Raw genomic sequence first — 15,459 nt, forward strand, 5'->3', positions numbered from 1 at the left:
CCGACCACCGAAGATAAGCAACAACGTTTATATTCGGATCGGCGACCGCCTGGGAACTCTGGCTGTCTTCATTTCTTGCTTTCTTGTCGCTACCCCTGCCAGCCGTTTTTTCATGCTACCTTTCTCATGTGACAAAGATGCTTCCATACTGATTTTAAACTATCGTAAGATACGATATTAAGGAACTCAGTTTGAAAAGAGTGCGCCAAGGAAGACTTCCAAAGAGTCTCTGGAAATAACAAAACAGTATGAAGTGACAGAAATGTTGTGAAATACGTCAGGGCATATTGTTTTGTAGCAGTGCACAACGGCAAATTTGTAAACAAAAATTTACCTTTCGTCGCTACAAGAGATGGATACTTTGTCGAAAAGCCTGTGTCTTGTGTGCATGTTTTCGCACCTTTCCACGGCACGGCGCGGCACAGAGCTGCTCTGGTAGCTCCGAACGGCCGCACACGTCGCCTCGGACACGCCGGTTCGGCCCGCGCCCATCTCGCAGATGTTCCTCGTGCTTGTGCTGTCATATGGACCGCGACCCGAGCGGCAGCGAGCGGCAGTCGAGCAAAGTCGGGACAAGTCGGGACGGAAGGTGACAGCCGATTATGCACCGTGCGAATTACGCAAATATCTAGAAGCGCGACGCGTGTCAGGCAGGTGAGAACGCTTCTCTCGGTCCAGCAGGACACTGCCACACCCCGCGCAGTCCACCCGCCGCCCGGCCGCGCGCAATCCCTGCGACGGACAACAATAACAAGGTGCGTCTCCCGCGAGTGTCGGAGGCCGCACGAACCAAACGAATGACGGGCGGTGCAACGAGCAGCTGTGTTGTGCGTCTGACCCACGTGGCGGCGCGCCGCACTGCGCGTCGCCTTCGAGGTGGAAGGACGTGCTTTGCGTCAAATGTGCCACCGAAAATGGCGATTGCGTGTATTGGGAGGAGAGGCGAATCCTTCTTGTGCCGTGCGGCTACAGTATAAGGACGCCAACGGCCATACCATGTTGAATACACCGGTTCTCGTCCGATCACCGAAGTTAAGCAACATCGGGCCCGGTTAGTACTTGGATGGGTGACCGCCTGGGAACACCGGGTGCTGTTGGCTCCCTCTCTTCTTTCAAATTTTATGTCTCTACACCTGCCAGCCCTCTTTTCATACAAACTCTCAGGTGCGACAAAGATGCTTCCACAAGCATTTTAAACTACTGTATTAAACGAAAGATGCGAAATTACAGTAATGAACTCAGTTTGTACAAGAATGCGCGGAGGAAGAGTGATAGGAACTCGTTGAAAATAACGAAACACTGCGAATCGACAGATGTGCTCTTGAAATGCGTCAGAGCCTACTGTTTTGTAGGAGCGCTAAATTCCAAAAACTAACTACATTAAAAAAAAAAAAAAACCTGTTCCCGTCCGACCACCGAAGATAAGCAACAACGTTTATATTCGGATCGGCGACCGCCTGGGAACTCTGGCTGTCTTCATTTCTTGCTTTCTTGTCGCTACCCCTGCCAGCCGTTTTTTCATGCTACCTTTCTCATGTGACAAAGATGCTTCCATACTGATTTTAAACTATCGTAAGATACGATATTAAGGAACTCAGTTTGAAAAGAGTGCGCCAAGGAAGACTTCCAAAGAGTCTCTGGAAATAACAAAACAGTATGAAGTGACAGAAATGTTGTGAAATACGTCAGGGCATATTGTTTTGTAGCAGTGCACAACGGCAAATTTGTAAACAAAAATTTACCTTTCGTCGCTACAAGAGATGGATACTTTGTCGAAAAGCCTGTGTCTTGTGTGCATGTTTTCGCACCTTTCCACGGCACGGCGCGGCACAGAGCTGCTCTGGTAGCTCCGAACGGCCGCACACGTCGCCTCGGACACGCCGGTTCGGCCCGCGCCCATCTCGCAGATGTTCCTCGTGCTTGTGCTGTCATATGGACCGCGACCCGAGCGGCAGCGAGCGGCAGTCGAGCAAAGTCGGGACAAGTCGGGACGGAAGGTGACAGCCGATTATGCACCGTGCGAATTACGCAAATATCTAGAAGCGCGACGCGTGTCAGGCAGGTGAGAACGCTTCTCTCGGTCCAGCAGGACACTGCCACACCCCGCGCAGTCCACCCGCCGCCCGGCCGCGCGCAATCCCTGCGACGGACAACAATAACAAGGTGCGTCTCCCGCGAGTGTCGGAGGCCGCACGAACCAAACGAATGACGGGCGGTGCAACGAGCAGCTGTGTTGTGCGTCTGACCCACGTGGCGGCGCGCCGCACTGCGCGTCGCCTTCGAGGTGGAAGGACGTGCTTTGCGTCAAATGTGCCACCGAAAATGGCGATTGCGTGTATTGGGAGGAGAGGCGAATCCTTCTTGTGCCGTGCGGCTACAGTATAAGGACGCCAACGGCCATACCATGTTGAATACACCGGTTCTCGTCCGATCACCGAAGTTAAGCAACATCGGGCCCGGTTAGTACTTGGATGGGTGACCGCCTGGGAACACCGGGTGCTGTTGGCTCCCTCTCTTCTTTCAAATTTTATGTCTCTACACCTGCCAGCCCTCTTTTCATACAAACTCTCAGGTGCGACAAAGATGCTTCCACAAGCATTTTAAACTACTGTATTAAACGAAAGATGCGAAATTACAGTAATGAACTCAGTTTGTACAAGAATGCGCGGAGGAAGAGTGATAGGAACTCGTTGAAAATAACGAAACACTGCGAATCGACAGATGTGCTCTTGAAATGCGTCAGAGCCTACTGTTTTGTAGGAGCGCTAAATTCCAAAAACTAACTACATTAAAAAAAAAAAAAAAACCTGTTCCCGTCCGACCACCGAAGATAAGCAACAACGTTTATATTCGGATCGGCGACCGCCTGGGAACTCTGGCTGTCTTCATTTCTTGCTTTCTTGTCGCTACCCCTGCCAGCCGTTTTTTCATGCTACCTTTCTCATGTGACAAAGATGCTTCCATACTGATTTTAAACTATCGTAAGATACGATATTAAGGAACTCAGTTTGAAAAGAGTGCGCCAAGGAAGACTTCCAAAGAGTCTCTGGAAATAACAAAACAGTATGAAGTGACAGAAATGTTGTGAAATACGTCAGGGCATATTGTTTTGTAGCAGTGCACAACGGCAAATTTGTAAACAAAAATTTACCTTTCGTCGCTACAAGAGATGGATACTTTGTCGAAAAGCCTGTGTCTTGTGTGCATGTTTTCGCACCTTTCCACGGCACGGCGCGGCACAGAGCTGCTCTGGTAGCTCCGAACGGCCGCACACGTCGCCTCGGACACGCCGGTTCGGCCCGCGCCCATCTCGCAGATGTTCCTCGTGCTTGTGCTGTCATATGGACCGCGACCCGAGCGGCAGCGAGCGGCAGTCGAGCAAAGTCGGGACAAGTCGGGACGGAAGGTGACAGCCGATTATGCACCGTGCGAATTACGCAAATATCTAGAAGCGCGACGCGTGTCAGGCAGGTGAGAACGCTTCTCTCGGTCCAGCAGGACACTGCCACACCCCGCGCAGTCCACCCGCCGCCCGGCCGCGCGCAATCCCTGCGACGGACAACAATAACAAGGTGCGTCTCCCGCGAGTGTCGGAGGCCGCACGAACCAAACGAATGACGGGCGGTGCAACGAGCAGCTGTGTTGTGCGTCTGACCCACGTGGCGGCGCGCCGCACTGCGCGTCGCCTTCGAGGTGGAAGGACGTGCTTTGCGTCAAATGTGCCACCGAAAATGGCGATTGCGTGTATTGGGAGGAGAGGCGAATCCTTCTTGTGCCGTGCGGCTACAGTATAAGGACGCCAACGGCCATACCATGTTGAATACACCGGTTCTCGTCCGATCACCGAAGTTAAGCAACATCGGGCCCGGTTAGTACTTGGATGGGTGACCGCCTGGGAACACCGGGTGCTGTTGGCTCCCTCTCTTCTTTCAAATTTTATGTCTCTACACCTGCCAGCCCTCTTTTCATACAAACTCTCAGGTGCGACAAAGATGCTTCCACAAGCATTTTAAACTACTGTATTAAACGAAAGATGCGAAATTACAGTAATGAACTCAGTTTGTACAAGAATGCGCGGAGGAAGAGTGATAGGAACTCGTTGAAAATAACGAAACACTGCGAATCGACAGATGTGCTCTTGAAATGCGTCAGAGCCTACTGTTTTGTAGGAGCGCTAAATTCCAAAAACTAACTACATTAAAAAAAAAAAAAAAACCTGTTCCCGTCCGACCACCGAAGATAAGCAACAACGTTTATATTCGGATCGGCGACCGCCTGGGAACTCTGGCTGTCTTCATTTCTTGCTTTCTTGTCGCTACCCCTGCCAGCCGTTTTTTCATGCTACCTTTCTCATGTGACAAAGATGCTTCCATACTGATTTTAAACTATCGTAAGATACGATATTAAGGAACTCAGTTTGAAAAGAGTGCGCCAAGGAAGACTTCCAAAGAGTCTCTGGAAATAACAAAACAGTATGAAGTGACAGAAATGTTGTGAAATACGTCAGGGCATATTGTTTTGTAGCAGTGCACAACGGCAAATTTGTAAACAAAAATTTACCTTTCGTCGCTACAAGAGATGGATACTTTGTCGAAAAGCCTGTGTCTTGTGTGCATGTTTTCGCACCTTTCCACGGCACGGCGCGGCACAGAGCTGCTCTGGTAGCTCCGAACGGCCGCACACGTCGCCTCGGACACGCCGGTTCGGCCCGCGCCCATCTCGCAGATGTTCCTCGTGCTTGTGCTGTCATATGGACCGCGACCCGAGCGGCAGCGAGCGGCAGTCGAGCAAAGTCGGGACAAGTCGGGACGGAAGGTGACAGCCGATTATGCACCGTGCGAATTACGCAAATATCTAGAAGCGCGACGCGTGTCAGGCAGGTGAGAACGCTTCTCTCGGTCCAGCAGGACACTGCCACACCCCGCGCAGTCCACCCGCCGCCCGGCCGCGCGCAATCCCTGCGACGGACAACAATAACAAGGTGCGTCTCCCGCGAGTGTCGGAGGCCGCACGAACCAAACGAATGACGGGCGGTGCAACGAGCAGCTGTGTTGTGCGTCTGACCCACGTGGCGGCGCGCCGCACTGCGCGTCGCCTTCGAGGTGGAAGGACGTGCTTTGCGTCAAATGTGCCACCGAAAATGGCGATTGCGTGTATTGGGAGGAGAGGCGAATCCTTCTTGTGCCGTGCGGCTACAGTATAAGGACGCCAACGGCCATACCATGTTGAATACACCGGTTCTCGTCCGATCACCGAAGTTAAGCAACATCGGGCCCGGTTAGTACTTGGATGGGTGACCGCCTGGGAACACCGGGTGCTGTTGGCTCCCTCTCTTCTTTCAAATTTTATGTCTCTACACCTGCCAGCCCTCTTTTCATACAAACTCTCAGGTGCGACAAAGATGCTTCCACAAGCATTTTAAACTACTGTATTAAACGAAAGATGCGAAATTACAGTAATGAACTCAGTTTGTACAAGAATGCGCGGAGGAAGAGTGATAGGAACTCGTTGAAAATAACGAAACACTGCGAATCGACAGATGTGCTCTTGAAATGCGTCAGAGCCTACTGTTTTGTAGGAGCGCTAAATTCCAAAAACTAACTACATTAAAAAAAAAAAAAAACCTGTTCCCGTCCGACCACCGAAGATAAGCAACAACGTTTATATTCGGATCGGCGACCGCCTGGGAACTCTGGCTGTCTTCATTTCTTGCTTTCTTGTCGCTACCCCTGCCAGCCGTTTTTTCATGCTACCTTTCTCATGTGACAAAGATGCTTCCATACTGATTTTAAACTATCGTAAGATACGATATTAAGGAACTCAGTTTGAAAAGAGTGCGCCAAGGAAGACTTCCAAAGAGTCTCTGGAAATAACAAAACAGTATGAAGTGACAGAAATGTTGTGAAATACGTCAGGGCATATTGTTTTGTAGCAGTGCACAACGGCAAATTTGTAAACAAAAATTTACCTTTCGTCGCTACAAGAGATGGATACTTTGTCGAAAAGCCTGTGTCTTGTGTGCATGTTTTCGCACCTTTCCACGGCACGGCGCGGCACAGAGCTGCTCTGGTAGCTCCGAACGGCCGCACACGTCGCCTCGGACACGCCGGTTCGGCCCGCGCCCATCTCGCAGATGTTCCTCGTGCTTGTGCTGTCATATGGACCGCGACCCGAGCGGCAGCGAGCGGCAGTCGAGCAAAGTCGGGACAAGTCGGGACGGAAGGTGACAGCCGATTATGCACCGTGCGAATTACGCAAATATCTAGAAGCGCGACGCGTGTCAGGCAGGTGAGAACGCTTCTCTCGGTCCAGCAGGACACTGCCACACCCCGCGCAGTCCACCCGCCGCCCGGCCGCGCGCAATCCCTGCGACGGACAACAATAACAAGGTGCGTCTCCCGCGAGTGTCGGAGGCCGCACGAACCAAACGAATGACGGGCGGTGCAACGAGCAGCTGTGTTGTGCGTCTGACCCACGTGGCGGCGCGCCGCACTGCGCGTCGCCTTCGAGGTGGAAGGACGTGCTTTGCGTCAAATGTGCCACCGAAAATGGCGATTGCGTGTATTGGGAGGAGAGGCGAATCCTTCTTGTGCCGTGCGGCTACAGTATAAGGACGCCAACGGCCATACCATGTTGAATACACCGGTTCTCGTCCGATCACCGAAGTTAAGCAACATCGGGCCCGGTTAGTACTTGGATGGGTGACCGCCTGGGAACACCGGGTGCTGTTGGCTCCCTCTCTTCTTTCAAATTTTATGTCTCTACACCTGCCAGCCCTCTTTTCATACAAACTCTCAGGTGCGACAAAGATGCTTCCACAAGCATTTTAAACTACTGTATTAAACGAAAGATGCGAAATTACAGTAATGAACTCAGTTTGTACAAGAATGCGCGGAGGAAGAGTGATAGGAACTCGTTGAAAATAACGAAACACTGCGAATCGACAGATGTGCTCTTGAAATGCGTCAGAGCCTACTGTTTTGTAGGAGCGCTAAATTCCAAAAACTAACTACATTAAAAAAAAAAAAAAACCTGTTCCCGTCCGACCACCGAAGATAAGCAACAACGTTTATATTCGGATCGGCGACCGCCTGGGAACTCTGGCTGTCTTCATTTCTTGCTTTCTTGTCGCTACCCCTGCCAGCCGTTTTTTCATGCTACCTTTCTCATGTGACAAAGATGCTTCCATACTGATTTTAAACTATCGTAAGATACGATATTAAGGAACTCAGTTTGAAAAGAGTGCGCCAAGGAAGACTTCCAAAGAGTCTCTGGAAATAACAAAACAGTATGAAGTGACAGAAATGTTGTGAAATACGTCAGGGCATATTGTTTTGTAGCAGTGCACAACGGCAAATTTGTAAACAAAAATTTACCTTTCGTCGCTACAAGAGATGGATACTTTGTCGAAAAGCCTGTGTCTTGTGTGCATGTTTTCGCACCTTTCCACGGCACGGCGCGGCACAGAGCTGCTCTGGTAGCTCCGAACGGCCGCACACGTCGCCTCGGACACGCCGGTTCGGCCCGCGCCCATCTCGCAGATGTTCCTCGTGCTTGTGCTGTCATATGGACCGCGACCCGAGCGGCAGCGAGCGGCAGTCGAGCAAAGTCGGGACAAGTCGGGACGGAAGGTGACAGCCGATTATGCACCGTGCGAATTACGCAAATATCTAGAAGCGCGACGCGTGTCAGGCAGGTGAGAACGCTTCTCTCGGTCCAGCAGGACACTGCCACACCCCGCGCAGTCCACCCGCCGCCCGGCCGCGCGCAATCCCTGCGACGGACAACAATAACAAGGTGCGTCTCCCGCGAGTGTCGGAGGCCGCACGAACCAAACGAATGACGGGCGGTGCAACGAGCAGCTGTGTTGTGCGTCTGACCCACGTGGCGGCGCGCCGCACTGCGCGTCGCCTTCGAGGTGGAAGGACGTGCTTTGCGTCAAATGTGCCACCGAAAATGGCGATTGCGTGTATTGGGAGGAGAGGCGAATCCTTCTTGTGCCGTGCGGCTACAGTATAAGGACGCCAACGGCCATACCATGTTGAATACACCGGTTCTCGTCCGATCACCGAAGTTAAGCAACATCGGGCCCGGTTAGTACTTGGATGGGTGACCGCCTGGGAACACCGGGTGCTGTTGGCTCCCTCTCTTCTTTCAAATTTTATGTCTCTACACCTGCCAGCCCTCTTTTCATACAAACTCTCAGGTGCGACAAAGATGCTTCCACAAGCATTTTAAACTACTGTATTAAACGAAAGATGCGAAATTACAGTAATGAACTCAGTTTGTACAAGAATGCGCGGAGGAAGAGTGATAGGAACTCGTTGAAAATAACGAAACACTGCGAATCGACAGATGTGCTCTTGAAATGCGTCAGAGCCTACTGTTTTGTAGGAGCGCTAAATTCCAAAAACTAACTACATTAAAAAAAAAAAAAACCTGTTCCCGTCCGACCACCGAAGATAAGCAACAACGTTTATATTCGGATCGGCGACCGCCTGGGAACTCTGGCTGTCTTCATTTCTTGCTTTCTTGTCGCTACCCCTGCCAGCCGTTTTTTCATGCTACCTTTCTCATGTGACAAAGATGCTTCCATACTGATTTTAAACTATCGTAAGATACGATATTAAGGAACTCAGTTTGAAAAGAGTGCGCCAAGGAAGACTTCCAAAGAGTCTCTGGAAATAACAAAACAGTATGAAGTGACAGAAATGTTGTGAAATACGTCAGGGCATATTGTTTTGTAGCAGTGCACAACGGCAAATTTGTAAACAAAAATTTACCTTTCGTCGCTACAAGAGATGGATACTTTGTCGAAAAGCCTGTGTCTTGTGTGCATGTTTTCGCACCTTTCCACGGCACGGCGCGGCACAGAGCTGCTCTGGTAGCTCCGAACGGCCGCACACGTCGCCTCGGACACGCCGGTTCGGCCCGCGCCCATCTCGCAGATGTTCCTCGTGCTTGTGCTGTCATATGGACCGCGACCCGAGCGGCAGCGAGCGGCAGTCGAGCAAAGTCGGGACAAGTCGGGACGGAAGGTGACAGCCGATTATGCACCGTGCGAATTACGCAAATATCTAGAAGCGCGACGCGTGTCAGGCAGGTGAGAACGCTTCTCTCGGTCCAGCAGGACACTGCCACACCCCGCGCAGTCCACCCGCCGCCCGGCCGCGCGCAATCCCTGCGACGGACAACAATAACAAGGTGCGTCTCCCGCGAGTGTCGGAGGCCGCACGAACCAAACGAATGACGGGCGGTGCAACGAGCAGCTGTGTTGTGCGTCTGACCCACGTGGCGGCGCGCCGCACTGCGCGTCGCCTTCGAGGTGGAAGGACGTGCTTTGCGTCAAATGTGCCACCGAAAATGGCGATTGCGTGTATTGGGAGGAGAGGCGAATCCTTCTTGTGCCGTGCGGCTACAGTATAAGGACGCCAACGGCCATACCATGTTGAATACACCGGTTCTCGTCCGATCACCGAAGTTAAGCAACATCGGGCCCGGTTAGTACTTGGATGGGTGACCGCCTGGGAACACCGGGTGCTGTTGGCTCCCTCTCTTCTTTCAAATTTTATGTCTCTACACCTGCCAGCCCTCTTTTCATACAAACTCTCAGGTGCGACAAAGATGCTTCCACAAGCATTTTAAACTACTGTATTAAACGAAAGATGCGAAATTACAGTAATGAACTCAGTTTGTACAAGAATGCGCGGAGGAAGAGTGATAGGAACTCGTTGAAAATAACGAAACACTGCGAATCGACAGATGTGCTCTTGAAATGCGTCAGAGCCTACTGTTTTGTAGGAGCGCTAAATTCCAAAAACTAACTACATTAAAAAAAAAAAAAACCTGTTCCCGTCCGACCACCGAAGATAAGCAACAACGTTTATATTCGGATCGGCGACCGCCTGGGAACTCTGGCTGTCTTCATTTCTTGCCTTCTTGTCGCTACCCCTGCCAGCCGTTTTTTCATGCTACCTTTCTCATGTGACAAAGATGCTTCCATACTGATTTTAAACTATCGTAAGATACGATATTAAGGAACTCAGTTTGAAAAGAGTGCGCCAAGGAAGACTTCCAAAGAGTCTCTGGAAATAACAAAACAGTATGAAGTGACAGAAATGTTGTGAAATACGTCAGGGCATATTGTTTTGTAGCAGTGCACAACGGCAAATTTGTAAACAAAAATTTACCTTTCGTCGCTACAAGAGATGGATACTTTGTCGAAAAGCCTGTGTCTTGTGTGCATGTTTTCGCACCTTTCCACGGCACGGCGCGGCACAGAGCTGCTCTGGTAGCTCCGAACGGCCGCACACGTCGCCTCGGACACGCCGGTTCGGCCCGCGCCCATCTCGCAGATGTTCCTCGTGCTTGTGCTGTCATATGGACCGCGACCCGAGCGGCAGCGAGCGGCAGTCGAGCAAAGTCGGGACAAGTCGGGACGGAAGGTGACAGCCGATTATGCACCGTGCGAATTACGCAAATATCTAGAAGCGCGACGCGTGTCAGGCAGGTGAGAACGCTTCTCTCGGTCCAGCAGGACACTGCCACACCCCGCGCAGTCCACCCGCCGCCCGGCCGCGCGCAATCCCTGCGACGGACAACAATAACAAGGTGCGTCTCCCGCGAGTGTCGGAGGCCGCACGAACCAAACGAATGACGGGCGGTGCAACGAGCAGCTGTGTTGTGCGTCTGACCCACGTGGCGGCGCGCCGCACTGCGCGTCGCCTTCGAGGTGGAAGGACGTGCTTTGCGTCAAATGTGCCACCGAAAATGGCGATTGCGTGTATTGGGAGGAGAGGCGAATCCTTCTTGTGCCGTGCGGCTACAGTATAAGGACGCCAACGGCCATACCATGTTGAATACACCGGTTCTCGTCCGATCACCGAAGTTAAGCAACATCGGGCCCGGTTAGTACTTGGATGGGTGACCGCCTGGGAACACCGGGTGCTGTTGGCTCCCTCTCTTCTTTCAAATTTTATGTCTCTACACCTGCCAGCCCTCTTTTCGTACAAACTCTCAGGTGCGACAAAGATGCTTCCACAAGCATTTTAAACTACTGTATTAAACGAAAGATGCGAAATTACAGTAATGAACTCAGTTTGTACAAGAATGCGCGGAGGAAGAGTGATAGGAACTCGTTGAAAATAACGAAACACTGCGAATCGACAGATGTGCTCTTGAAATGCGTCAGAGCCTACTGTTTTGTAGGAGCGCTAAATTCCAAAAACTAACTACATTAAAAAAAAAAAAAAACCTGTTCCCGTCCGACCACCGAAGATAAGCAACAACGTTTATATTCGGATCGGCGACCGCCTGGGAACTCTGGCTGTCTTCATTTCTTGCTTTCTTGTCGCTACCCCTGCCAGCCGTTTTTTCATGCTACCTTTCTCATGTGACAAAGATGCTTCCATACTGATTTTAAACTATCGTAAGATACGATATTAAGGAACTCAGTTTGAAAAGAGTGCGCCAAGGAAGACTTCCAAAGAGTCTCTGGAAATAACAAAACAGTATGAAGTGACAGAAATGTTGTGAAATACGTCAGGGCATATTGTTTTGTAGCAGTGCACAACGGCAAATTTGTAAACAAAAATTTACCTTTCGTCGCTACAAGAGATGGATACTTTGTCGAAAAGCCTGTGTCTTGTGTGCATGTTTTCGCACCTTTCCACGGCACGGCGCGGCACAGAGCTGCTCTGGTAGCTCCGAACGGCCGCACACGTCGCCTCGGACACGCCGGTTCGGCCCGCGCCCATCTCGCAGATGTTCCTCGTGCTTGTGCTGTCATATGGACCGCGACCCGAGCGGCAGCGAGCGGCAGTCGAGCAAAGTCGGGACAAGTCGGGACGGAAGGTGACAGCCGATTATGCACCGTGCGAATTACGCAAATATCTAGAAGCGCGACGCGTGTCAGGCAGGTGAGAACGCTTCTCTCGGTCCAGCAGGACACTGCCACACCCCGCGCAGTCCACCCGCCGCCCGGCCGCGCGCAATCCCTGCGACGGACAACAATAACAAGGTGCGTCTCCCGCGAGTGTCGGAGGCCGCACGAACCAAACGAATGACGGGCGGTGCAACGAGCAGCTGTGTTGTGCGTCTGACCCACGTGGCGGCGCGCCGCACTGCGCGTCGCCTTCGAGGTGGAAGGACGTGCTTTGCGTCAAATGTGCCACCGAAAATGGCGATTGCGTGTATTGGGAGGAGAGGCGAATCCTTCTTGTGCCGTGCGGCTACAGTATAAGGACGCCAACGGCCATACCATGTTGAATACACCGGTTCTCGTCCGATCACCGAAGTTAAGCAACATCGGGCCCGGTTAGTACTTGGATGGGTGACCGCCTGGGAACACCGGGTGCTGTTGGCTCCCTCTCTTCTTTCAAATTTTATGTCTCTACACCTGCCAGCCCTCTTTTCATACAAACTCTCAGGTGCGACAAAGATGCTTCCACAAGCATTTTAAACTACTGTATTAAACGAAAGATGCGAAATTACAGTAATGAACTCAGTTTGTACAAGAATGCGCGGAGGAAGAGTGATAGGAACTCGTTGAAAATAACGAAACACTGCGAATCGACAGATGTGCTCTTGAAATGCGTCAGAGCCTACTGTTTTGTAGGAGCGCTAAATTCCAAAAACTAACTACATTAAAAAAAAAAAAAACCTGTTCCCGTCCGACCACCGAAGATAAGCAACAACGTTTATATTCGGATCGGCGACCGCCTGGGAACTCTGGCTGTCTTCATTTCTTGCTTTCTTGTCGACACACGCGAGACAGATTCATGCTACCTTTCTCATGTGACAAAGATGCTTCCATACTGGATTTTAAACTATCGTAAGATACGATATTAAGGAACTCAGTTTGAAAAGAGTGCGCCAAAGGAAGACTTCCAAAGAGTCTCTGGAAATAACAAAACAGTATGAAGTGACAGAAATGTTGTGAAATACGTCAGGGCATATTGTTTTGTAGCAGTGCACAACGGCAAATTTGTAAACAAAAATTTACCTTTCGTCGCTACAAGAGATGGATACTTTGTCGAAAAGCCTGTGTCTTGTGTGCATGTTTTCGCACCTTTCCACGGCACGGCGCGCGGCACAGAGCTGCTCTGGTAGCTCCGAACGGCCGCAACACGTCGCCTCGGACCACGCCGGTTCGGCCCGCGCCCATCTCGCAGATGTTCCTCGTGCTTGTGCTGTCATATGGACCGCGACCCGAGCGGCAGCGAGCGGCAGTCGAGCAAAGTCGGGACAAGTCGGGACGGAAGGTGACAGCCGATTATGCACCGTGCGAATTACGCAAATATCTAGAAGCGCGACGCGTGTCAGGCAGGTGAGAACGCTTCTCTCGGTACAGCAGGACACTGCCACACCCCGCGCAGTCCACCCGCCGCCCGGCCGCGCGCAATCCCTGCGACGGACAACAATAACAAGGTGCGTCTCCCGCGAGTGTCGGAGGCCGCACGAACCAAACGAATGACGGGCGTGCAACGAGCAGCTGTGTTGTGCGTCTGACCCACGTGGCGGCGCGCCGCACTGCGCGTCGCCTTCGAGGTGGAAGGACGTGCTTTTGCGTCAAATGTGCCACCGAAAATGGCGATTGCGTGTATTGGGAGGAGAGGCGAATCCTTCTTGTGCCGTGCGGCTACAGTATAAGGACGCCAACGGCCATACCATGTTGAATACACCGGTTCTCGTCCGATCACCGAAGTTAAGCAACATCGGGCCCGGTTAGTACTTGGAATGGGTGACCGCCTGGGAACACCGGGTGCTGTTGGCTCCCTCTCTTCTTTCAAATTTTATGTCTCTACACCTGCCAGCCCTCTTTTCATACAAACTCTCAGGTGCGACAAAGATGCTTCCACAAGCATTTTAAACTACTGTATTAAACGAAAGATGCGAAATTACAGTAATGAACTCAGTTTGTACAAGAATGCGCGGAGGAAGAGTGATAGGAACTCGTTGAAAATAACGAAACACTGCGAATCGACAGATGTGCTCTTGAAATGCGTCAGAGCCTACTGTTTTGTAGGAGCGCTAAATTCCAAAAACTAACTACATTAAAAAAAAAAAAACCTGTTCCCGTCCGACCACCGAAGATAAGCAACAACGTTTATATTCGGATCGGCGACCGCCTGGGAACTCTGGCTGTCTTCATTTCTTGCTTTCTTGTCGCTACCCCTGCCAGCCGTTTTTTCATGCTACCTTTCTCATGTGACAAAGATGCTTCCATACTGATTTTAAACTATCGTAAGATACGATATTAAGGAACTCAGTTTGAAAAGAGTGCGCCAAGGAAGACTTCCAAAGAGTCTCTGGAAATAACAAAACAGTATGAAGTGACAGAAATGTTGTGAAATACGTCAGGGCATATTGTTTTGTAGCAGTGCACAACGGCAAATTTGTAAACAAAAATTTACCTTTCGTCGCTACAAGAGATGGATACTTTGTCGAAAAGCCTGTGTCTTGTGTGCATGTTTTCGCACCTTTCCACGGCACGGCGCGGCACAGAGCTGCTCTGGTAGCTCCGAACGGCCGCACACGTCGCCTCGGACACGCCGTTCGGCCCGCGCCCATCTCGCAGATGTTCCTCGTGCTTGTGCTGTCATATGGACCGCGACCCGAGCGGCAGCGAGCGGCAGTCGAGCAAAGTCGGACAAGTCGGGACGGAAGGTGACAGCCGATTATGCACCGTGCGAATTACGCAAATATCTAGAAGCGCGACGCGTGTCAGGCAGGTGAGAACGCTTCTCTCGGTCCAGCAGGACACTGCCACACCCCGCGCAGTCCACCCGCCGCCCGGCCGCGCGCAATCCCTGCGACGGACAACAATAACAAGGTGCGTCTCCCGCGAGTGTCGGAGGCCGCACGAACCAAACGAATGACGGCGGTGCAAACGAGCAGCTGTGTTGTGCGTCTGACCCACGTGGCGGCGCGCCGCACTGCGCGTCGCCTTCGAGGTGGAAGGACGTGCTTTGCGTCAAATGTGCCACCGAAAATGGCGATTGCGTGTATTGGGAGGAGAGGCGAATCCTTCTTGTGCCGTGCGGCTACAGTATAAGGACGCCAACGGCCATACCATGTTGAATACACCGGTTCTCGTCCGATCACCGAAGTTAAGCAACATCGGGCCCGGTTAGTACTTGGATGGGTGACCGCCTGGGAACACCGGGTGCTGTTGGCTCCCTCTCTTCTTTCAATTTTATGTCTCTACACCCTGCCAGCCCTCTTTTCGTACAAACTCTCAGGTGCGACAAAGATGCTTCCACAAGCATTTTAAACTACTGTATTAAACGAAAGATGCGAAATTACAGTAATGAACTCAGTTTGTACAAGAATGCGCGGAGGAAGAGTGATAGGAACTCGTTGAAAATAACGAAACACTGCGAATCGACAGATGTGCTCTGAAATGCGTCAGAGCCTACTGTTTTGTAGGAGCGCTAAATTCCAAAAACTAACTACATT

At 51.5% G+C, this 15,459-nt stretch overlaps 11 non-coding genes across 11 annotated transcripts; all 11 read left to right on the plus strand.

The window, feature by feature from the left end:
- The first annotated feature begins 981 nt into the window (after positions 1 to 981).
- LOC126333936 (5S ribosomal RNA) lies at positions 982 to 1,100 on the plus strand. Its single transcript, XR_007564444.1, has one exon. It is a non-coding gene; the product is annotated as a 5S ribosomal RNA (ribosomal RNA).
- Positions 1,101 to 2,389: 1,289 nt separating this feature from the next.
- LOC126333947 (5S ribosomal RNA) lies at positions 2,390 to 2,508 on the plus strand. Its single transcript, XR_007564455.1, has one exon. It is a non-coding gene; the product is annotated as a 5S ribosomal RNA (ribosomal RNA).
- A 1,290-nt stretch (positions 2,509 to 3,798) lies between these two features.
- LOC126333958 (5S ribosomal RNA) lies at positions 3,799 to 3,917 on the plus strand. The gene has a single exon (XR_007564466.1). It is a non-coding gene; the product is annotated as a 5S ribosomal RNA (ribosomal RNA).
- A 1,290-nt stretch (positions 3,918 to 5,207) lies between these two features.
- Positions 5,208 to 5,326, plus strand: LOC126333961 (5S ribosomal RNA). Its single transcript, XR_007564468.1, has one exon. It is a non-coding gene; the product is annotated as a 5S ribosomal RNA (ribosomal RNA).
- A 1,289-nt stretch (positions 5,327 to 6,615) lies between these two features.
- LOC126333962 (5S ribosomal RNA) lies at positions 6,616 to 6,734 on the plus strand. The gene has a single exon (XR_007564469.1). It is a non-coding gene; the product is annotated as a 5S ribosomal RNA (ribosomal RNA).
- A 1,289-nt stretch (positions 6,735 to 8,023) lies between these two features.
- LOC126333937 (5S ribosomal RNA) lies at positions 8,024 to 8,142 on the plus strand. The gene has a single exon (XR_007564445.1). It is a non-coding gene; the product is annotated as a 5S ribosomal RNA (ribosomal RNA).
- A 1,288-nt stretch (positions 8,143 to 9,430) lies between these two features.
- LOC126333938 (5S ribosomal RNA) lies at positions 9,431 to 9,549 on the plus strand. Its single transcript, XR_007564446.1, has one exon. It is a non-coding gene; the product is annotated as a 5S ribosomal RNA (ribosomal RNA).
- A 1,288-nt stretch (positions 9,550 to 10,837) lies between these two features.
- On the plus strand, positions 10,838 to 10,956 carry LOC126333939 (5S ribosomal RNA). Its single transcript, XR_007564447.1, has one exon. It is a non-coding gene; the product is annotated as a 5S ribosomal RNA (ribosomal RNA).
- A 1,289-nt stretch (positions 10,957 to 12,245) lies between these two features.
- LOC126333940 (5S ribosomal RNA) lies at positions 12,246 to 12,364 on the plus strand. The gene has a single exon (XR_007564448.1). It is a non-coding gene; the product is annotated as a 5S ribosomal RNA (ribosomal RNA).
- A 1,290-nt stretch (positions 12,365 to 13,654) lies between these two features.
- On the plus strand, positions 13,655 to 13,774 carry LOC126333955 (5S ribosomal RNA). Its single transcript, XR_007564463.1, has one exon. It is a non-coding gene; the product is annotated as a 5S ribosomal RNA (ribosomal RNA).
- Positions 13,775 to 15,059: 1,285 nt separating this feature from the next.
- LOC126333941 (5S ribosomal RNA) lies at positions 15,060 to 15,178 on the plus strand. Its single transcript, XR_007564449.1, has one exon. It is a non-coding gene; the product is annotated as a 5S ribosomal RNA (ribosomal RNA).
- The last annotated feature ends 281 nt before the right edge of the window (positions 15,179 to 15,459 follow it).

This window comes from Schistocerca gregaria, unplaced genomic scaffold (assembly GCF_023897955.1).
Source record: "Schistocerca gregaria isolate iqSchGreg1 unplaced genomic scaffold, iqSchGreg1.2 ptg001661l, whole genome shotgun sequence".
NCBI classification, from domain to species: Eukaryota; Metazoa; Arthropoda; class Insecta; order Orthoptera; family Acrididae; genus Schistocerca; species Schistocerca gregaria.